General features: G+C 47.2%; 1 long non-coding RNA gene across 1 annotated transcript; it reads right to left on the bottom strand.

The window, feature by feature from the left end:
- Positions 1–229: 229 nt before the first annotated feature.
- LOC140426987 (uncharacterized) lies at positions 230–4201 on the bottom strand. The gene is made up of 2 exons (XR_011948357.1): positions 3859–4201; positions 230–796 (listed from the first exon to the last, which is right to left on the bottom strand). It is a non-coding gene; the product is annotated as an uncharacterized lncRNA (long non-coding RNA).
- Between the last annotated feature and the right edge of the window lie 4165 nt (positions 4202–8366).

The raw sequence follows: 8366 nt of genomic DNA, 5'->3' as shown, positions 1-8366 counted from the left end.
TATGCTCCCAGAACCGCCCGCCCTATCTCTGTGAGGTCCATATATATTTATTGTGAGATTTGTTGAATAAGATGAGGCTTATTCAGTACAGGAAAAATTAAATGACTTCCGTTCCTCATGTTAGATGCCCAGGTACAACGCAAAGTACACTTGAAGCTTTGAAATGAAAATTGGAATTCTTGCTGTTCCCTTCCCAGGAATTCTGAAGGGATTATATCCAGCCAAAAAGCACACTCTGAGTATTTTATTGGAAAGCCAATCACCGAGTACATGAAAAGCGGCGTCTGTCTCTGAGATTGATTTTCCGTTGTTTTCTGAACATATCCTGTTGTTATATCAAATGACACAGATTCTATTTTCACTGGTGTCCTCCACCACGGGCTAACTCGGAAGGCATGCCAACATCTGTGGTCGGAAGTTTCAGGTCGTTGGGATTCTCTTTCGCCCCTGGCAGTGTACCCACACCAGGGGGCTTCCCAGCGGCGTGGGGTGGCTTTATTGGGAATTCCCATTGACCACCAGCAGGAAGGGAGAATGCTGCCCCCAGCGAATGCCGCATCCCTGACAAACATGCAGCTGGGGGACTGGTGAATCCAGCTCCAGATTGGCTTGTCAACAGGATGTCCCATTGAAGCCACTCCACGCCGCCAGGAAACTTGCTGGTCTGGGTGCGCTACCAGCAGGAATCGAGAATCCCGAAGACAGGAGAAATCCAGCCCAGCTGTCTGATCGTCCGTCTAAATTTAAGACATCCTTCATTACTCAGATTAGCAGCTCCAAAGTCGTGTTTCCCATTCTGAAAATGGAAAGAAAGGTAGAACCTTAGAATTCCTATAGTGCAGAAGGGGGCCATTCAGCCCACCGAGCCTGCACTAACCCTCTGAAAGAGCGCCCTACCTAGGCTCACTCCCCCGCCCCATCCCCACCTAACCTGCGCATTTTTGGACTGTGAGAGGAAACCCACGCAGGCACAGGGAAAACGTGCAAACCACACAAAGGCCAGAATCGAACTCGGGTCCATGGCACTGTGAGGCAGCAGTGCTAATCTCTGTGTCTCCAGTGTGTCGACTTCACGAGTGAGCATTCTTATCAATAGTTCTCCTACCATACAACGCTGTTGAGAAACAAAGAAAGGGTGGATTCCTAACCACCTTTTGTTGACTGTGTCCATCGTTCTTCCCCCTCCATTGTCATTTCCAGGGCCACCAGTTTGCAATGTGAATGGGTCAATTACTCGTCATCCTTTGAGTTTGGACTCAGGGGCTTTCTTTGCCTGAATGAGGCCACTGAGCAAGACTTCAGACCAGAGCCTGTAGTTATGTATGTGCAATTGAGTTGACTATAATAATTGCATAAAATAAATCATCCATTGCTCTTGGACGAATATTTAAAGTACCACTCATACCTCTACAGTAAGCAGCCAAATATGTTCGAAGGTATCAGTTAGTCACAGAGGAAGCAGGTGGTGACATACAGAAGGTGCGATCACGATGCTAATTGTCGTTTTGAGTGAGTAGAGCACCGTGATGGCCAATTATCTCCTTTCGATGGGCTGTATCGTATTGTTTTCCTGGTTTTAGCATTAACTTTCCCCACTGACACCTGAAAAGGAGTAGCCTTTCCCTATGAAACAGGCTGTAACACATCTCTGCACCAGACTAACAGGCTCAGGCCCCTCCAGCCACAGGATGAGCAGTAATCAGGCACCACCCTGCATACTGTGAAATATGAATCATAGAAACATCTATCTTTGTCAGTGTAGCCACAGACAAAAGGCCACCAGGACATTAAGAAATGAGGAAATGGAGAAAGTTTGAAATTCAGAAAGACACAATAAAATTTTACATGATCCCTGGGTTGAAGTTTCTTCAACAGAACTGGAGTGCTGGATTGGAGTCACATGGGGCCCAGTTCTCCCCTTGGGGGAAATTATCCTGGGCTCTCTCAGACTGGACTCATCCGAACAAGTTGAAACCAGCAGAGATTTCTGTTCTGACTCTGTTGAATTTGTAAACTGCTCAGTAATGACAGGTTTGCAATGAATTTCCTTGCTCCTGCACAGATAAGCACACAGCTGGATGGGCGTGCTGCTGCAGAAAGTGGAGGGATCTGAAAAGAGAGATTTAGGTTTTGTCGTAGAGTAAGAGACAAGAAGCAACTTACACTAATGTGGCACCTTTCACGACCTTAGAGCCAATGAAGTATATTGTTGGAATGGGGGAAACACGGCAGCCAGTTCCTGGGGTTCTGGAGAGCAAACTATCAGCTACTGTTTCCAACAAAACTCACAGGAGACCAGGGGTGGGATTCTCCGTTCCGCCAGCCGCGTTTTCCTACATGCGCACCCCCGCCAGCAGTGGGATTCTCCATTCCTGCAGCTAGTCAATGAGGTTTCCCATTGCGGCCACTCCACGCCGTCGGGAAACCGCGAGCGTGGGTGCACTGCCCGCAGAGCGGAGGATCGCACCGACGGAGAATTCCGCTGCAGATGCTATAATCCGCCCGGGTCTCACAGGGTAGGGATGCTCCACTACCCCGGGGAGCTGGCAAAATATAAGCTCCCTCGATAAGGGGGCGGGGGACCCGTACACAGTTCATGTGCCTTTGTATGAATAGAGGGAGCCAGTTAGGCACCAACGGGGAACTACTGGAGCTGTACATAATACTTAACGTGCTAAGTAAAAGTAATTTTGTCTTCTCTACAACTCGGTGTGGACTCCTTTCATTGCCCCTTACAAAACCAACGCTCGGTAGCTTTTCTCTACAGACGCAGCAGAGATGTGTCTGTGTGTGTGTGTGTGTGTATATAAAAGTCCCATGTGTTAGAAGGACATGTCCCACATCTAATGGTCAAACTGTGCCTCTTCGTTTCTCCACTATGTTTCAGGTATAATTTGGGAGAGGGAAGGGATGGTGGCCACAATCTTCCTCATCTGCAACTCTCAGAGGTAAAGTTCCACCTGGGCTAGTAAACAGGCGTTTGTAGCATGTTAACAGAAACCCCACTCTCCCTGCTGACTTCAAAACTCAACCCCCCCCCTTCAAATACAAATTTAGGGGAGGCAGTGGCGTAGTGATATTATCGCTGGACTAGTATTCCAGAGACCCAAAGTCATACTCTGGGTACTTGGGTTCAAATCCCGCCATGGCAGATGGTGAAATTTGAATTTGGTGAAAATGTGGAATTAAAAGTCTAAAAGGGGACCATGAAACCAGTGTCAATTGCTGTAAAAAAAACATTCACTGATGTCCTTTAGGGAAGGAAATCTGTCATCCTTACCTGGTCTGGGTTACACGTGACTCCAGACCCACAGCAATGTGGTTGACTCTTAAATGCCCTCAGGAATGGACAATAAACGCCGCCCCAGCCAGCGACGACCATACCCCATGAACGAATTTTAAAAAACATGGAATGAAATGAATGAAATGAAAATCGCTTATTGTCACAAGTAGGCTTCAAATGAAGTTACTGTGAAAAGTCCCTAGCCGCCACATTCCGGCGCCTGTTCGGGGCTGAAACATAACCATTGCAACCTGGCAGGAGGATCAATAAAGAAACGACAGGTAGCTTCCACTAACACGTCTCTCTTCGCACAACCTGCCTTGAAATGATCATTTTAGTCCCCCCAAAAATAATAGTTTCAAAAATCAGTTGGGTTTTACAATAGGGGGTCGCTTTGCCCCCCTCTTTGGGGTAGAATGTAACACCACTGTGGGGGCAAATTGCACTGTTTCAACTGTGCTCTCTCTGTCCATTTGAAAGTAACAGAGGTTTTTATATGGACCTCTCCCCCCCCCTCCCCCGGAATAAAACCCCATAAAGGTAACAACATGAGTGAGATCAAACGAAAGACTTACTTGACTGCTTCTTGTTTAAATCTCCCTCCTGCTGCGATTTGTGGTCAAAAAGCATCCGATCCAATATCTCGTTGCCCTGTGCTGACAGCAGACAGCGCACACACACACAGAGTAACAGCCCACCGGGCCAGGCTGCAACACCGATTCAGCAGGAAGCCCCGGTCCAGTGTGAGGAGCCACCGATGGACTGGGCGAGAGGCCACATGCGAGCAGGAGCTACAGTGCCCAGCATTCCCAATGGCTTGTGATGTGAGCTGCTGGCTCTAGATTGTGTGGTTTCAGCCACACTCACACTTCCTCCTATTCTTTCCTAACTTAGTTTTTCCTGCCAGCAGCTTAAGCCTTTTCCTCTCCTTGACTATAAATAGGACGGCAGCACAAAGTGTATTTTTTGTTTCTCCCCCCCCACCTCCCCCCTGTTCTTTTACTTTGCCCGGATTAAATGCTAAACGCAAAAGACAGGAAATGTTTCAAACAACAACAACAAACAAAAATAGGCAGAACTAAAGTTTTATCATTTTCGAGGAGACATTCTAAATGTGCAGCCGTCAATAAACCACTTGTTGGTTAGTACCCAACGTCATGGATCTTTCTTGGAATGTATGAATGGGGCATTTGCTTGTCCTGCTCTCTTATTATAGACTCTTCACGCATTTGTTAAAACTCCAGGTCTAAATTGGCCAGTTTCTGAGGTTCCTTACCATATTCCCTGTGCAATTTTACTTCACTTGGTCATCGCTGAACCATGCTATTACTCTGATGGGATGAGTTAATCTGTGATCAACTTGTGTTTTTAGCTTTTGGAGGCTGTCCACTTAAAACTTCGACGTGATGCAATAAGTAGAGATCCACCAATAATCATAGAATTTACAGTGCAGAAGGAGGCCATTCGGCCCATCGAGTCTTCACTGGCTCTTGGAAAGAGCACCCTACCCAAGGTCAACACCTCCACCCTATCCCCATAACCCAGTAACCCCACCCAACACTAAGGGCAATTTTGGACACTAAGGGCAATTTATCATGGCCAATCCACCTAACCTGCACATCTTTGGACTGTGGGAGGAAACCAGAGCACCCGGAGGAAACCCACGCACACACGGGGAGGATGTGCAGACTCCGCACAGACAGTGACCCAAGCCGGAATTGAACCTGGGACCCTGGAGCTGTGAAGCAATTGTGCTATCCACAAGGCTACCGTGCTGCCCTGTGAGGCACTGGATATTCAGATGGTTGGTAAAGGGATCTCCTGCCGCAGGGATCTCTCAGGGATTATGGGATGGCCACCTGAGGAACAACTGTTAAGGCCTGGTGGGGTGTTACTCTGTGTGTGTGTGTGCTGTCTGCAGTCAGCACAGGGCAACGGGATATTGGACCGGATGCTTTTCGAACACAAATCGCAGCAGCCGGGGGATTTAAACAAAAAGCAGTCAAGTAAGTCTTTGATTTTACCATTCACATCCTTGCTTTCAAATCACTTCAGGGCTCCATCCCTCCCCATCTCCATAATCTCACCCAGGCCCACTATCTTCTGGGATAGCAGCGTTCCTCCAATTCTAGCTTTTCTTTACCCTTTCATGAGAAATTGGGGATGTGGGCCTCACTGGCTGGGCCAGCATGAATGAAATGAAATGAAAATCGCTTATTGTCACAAGTAGGCTTCAAATGAAGTTACTGTGAAAAGCCCCTAGTCGCAACATTCCGGCGCCTGTTCGTGGAGGCTGGTACAGGAATTGAACCGTGCTACTGGCCTGCCTTGGTCTGCTTTCAAAGCCAGCAATTTAGCCCTGTGCTAAACAGCATTTATTGTTCTATGGTCTAATTGCCCTTGAACTGAGTGTCTTGCTTGGCTGTTTCAGAGGGGCAGTTAAGAGTCAACCAGAGTTAGGGGAGGCAGTGGCGTAGTGGTATTGTCACTGGACTAGTAATCCAGAGACAGGGGCTAATGGACCCAGGTTCGAATCCTGCCAGGGCAGTTGGTGGAATTTGAATTCAATAAAAATCTGGAATTAAAAGTCTAATGACGACCATGAAACCATTGCTGATTGTCGTAAAACGCCATCTGGTTCACTAATGTCCTTTAGGGAAGGAAATCTGCCGACCTTACCTGGTCTGGCCTCCATGTCGCTCCAGACCCACAACAATGTGGTTGACTCTTAAATGCCCTCAGGGATGGGCAATGAATGCTGGCCCAGCCAGCGACGCCCACATCCCATGGACGAATAAAGAAAAAAAAACCATTGCTGTGGATCTGGAGTCACATGTAGGCCAGACCAGGTAAGACCGGCAGATTTCCTTCACTAAAGGGGAATTTCTGAACCAGATGGGCTTTGCGGCCATCAATTGATGGTCACTTTTAATTTCAGACTTTTATTGAATTCAAATTTCACGATCTGCAATGTTGGGATTCGAATCCAGGTCCCCCGAGCATAGAACATAGAACATTACAGCGCAGTACAGGCCCTCGATGTTGCGCCAACCTGAGAAACCACTCTAAAGCCCATCTATCGTCCATATGTCTATCCAATGACCATTTGAATGCCCTTAGTGTTGGCGAGTCCACTACGTTGCAGGCAGGGCATTCCACGCCCTTACTACTCTCTGAGTAAAGACCCTTTGGATTACTAGCCCAGTGACAATACCACTATGCCACCACCTTCCCTGTCTTCAGCACCCCTCTGCTCTGCCAATTTGTGGCCATGCCATCAGCTGCCTGGACTCTGAGCTCTGGAACTCTTTCATTAAACCTTTCTGTCTTGCCATTTCTCTCTTTTCCTTAAAGTCCACCTCTTTGACCAAATATCTGTTTGTTTACCCCGAATGTCTCCTTATGTGGCTCAATGTCAAACTTCGCTACCGACTGCTCCAGGTACATTTTAATATGTTAAAGACACTATGTAAATACAAGTTATTGCTGTTGCTACGTCTGTTAGCGGACCAAGTTTAGACAGACTGGAAGCCTAGCGAGTCCAAAATTTTAGTAAATGATACAATAGACCAGCTTTGATCCTGTTGAAGTAAAAATGGTCACTGACGCTACTGTGGAAGGTTTGTGAAGTTTTGAATGACTGCGGTGGGTAAGAGTTCCAGGGAGCCTGTTTGGGTGGGAGACAATACGAGAACCTCTCAGTGTGCGCCCTCCATAGCAACCACTCTAGTGCCACTATGAGAGGTGGAATTACTACTTTAAAATGTATGAGGTGTGTTGGTCAAGCAGAAACTACTGGTTTCACCAAATGCTACTATGATTTGAAAAGTGGTTAAACACTTTTTGGCTAAACATATGAATTAATCAAGGGCCCCATGTATTCCAGATGGCACCTGCCACTCCATCAGACCTCCATTGGGCATGGAAGGGCAGAGCAGTCTGACTTACTAGTTGCTTCTTTATTGTTTTGCCACTGCATGAACAATCAATTTCTCTGAGATAGAATGTCACTGGGATAGGCCAACGCATGGGTCTCACTTGCTGCCATTGGACAGCACGTTCATTCTGGCATGTTTGCCATAGGCCGTGAGCTGGGCTGAATGGGCGCCTGTTCCAGGTTGAGCCTAGCATCCCGCTAGCCCCACTTCCAAATGTAATGGCACCATCTTGGAAGAGCAGCAGCCCACTATTGTGGCCGCTGCCACCCAAATTCCACACATTCTTCAGCCAGCACAAAGCCTCTCCCCTCGGAAACACCTTTCGGAAGTCACAGGCACGCCGCTGCTCATTTCCTATCTGGCTTCCAGGAGGTCATATGGTCCTCTTAACAACGATCATCTTGGGGGAGCCACTCGCACTTTGGCCTCAGTATGCTCTTAAAGCCCATAAGCGGGATTGGCTAGTCAGATTACCAACCCTGGAGTGTCCTATACTGAAGGTTGCCTCAAGAACATAGCTTGCAGAGTCATTACAATCCTAGTCAGGAAGCCTTTCCAAATGACAGCTTTCCCAGAGTCATTAGAGCACAGAAGGAGGACGTTCAGCCCAACAAGTCCATACTATTATCTCTCAGGCTCAGATATAACGTTACTTAACTTATTTATCATTTATGGACTCAAACTGGCAGCAGGCAAGGAACTTTTTAATTCATTAACATTTTGAAGTGGTATCTGGATTATCATATTTGGGATCTTTGGCAATTGCTCGAGTTAAGTGCTTTGTTTGGTGGGGTAACGCAAATAAACTTCATTTCTAAGGCCATTACGTTATCGTAGATTATATTTACGAGGCACTTTAGTTTGGTTTCCCACACTTCCCCTGTCCTCTCCATCAGCAAGCAGCTCCACCAGCTGTTGGAAAACAGACTCTGCACAACCTGCTCAAGTTGTGACTCTGGTGACTCTGCTGACCGCTGCTGCCTCCTGAGGTCATGTTTCTACATTGCACCCTGTGCTCCTGCTGCCCTTTTGGCCTTAACCCTTCAACATTTCAGAATGAACATGAAAAGAAGAAAAATTGTGCAGCTTTAAAAAGAAAGTGGCATTCAAATTATTCCTCTTTATATTCAGGGCTATCACCCGTC

The sequence above is a fragment of the Scyliorhinus torazame genome, chromosome 1, assembly GCF_047496885.1.
Source record: "Scyliorhinus torazame isolate Kashiwa2021f chromosome 1, sScyTor2.1, whole genome shotgun sequence".
Taxonomy (NCBI): Eukaryota; Metazoa; Chordata; class Chondrichthyes; order Carcharhiniformes; family Scyliorhinidae; genus Scyliorhinus; species Scyliorhinus torazame.
This window is presented reverse-complemented; position numbering and strand designations above follow the sequence as displayed.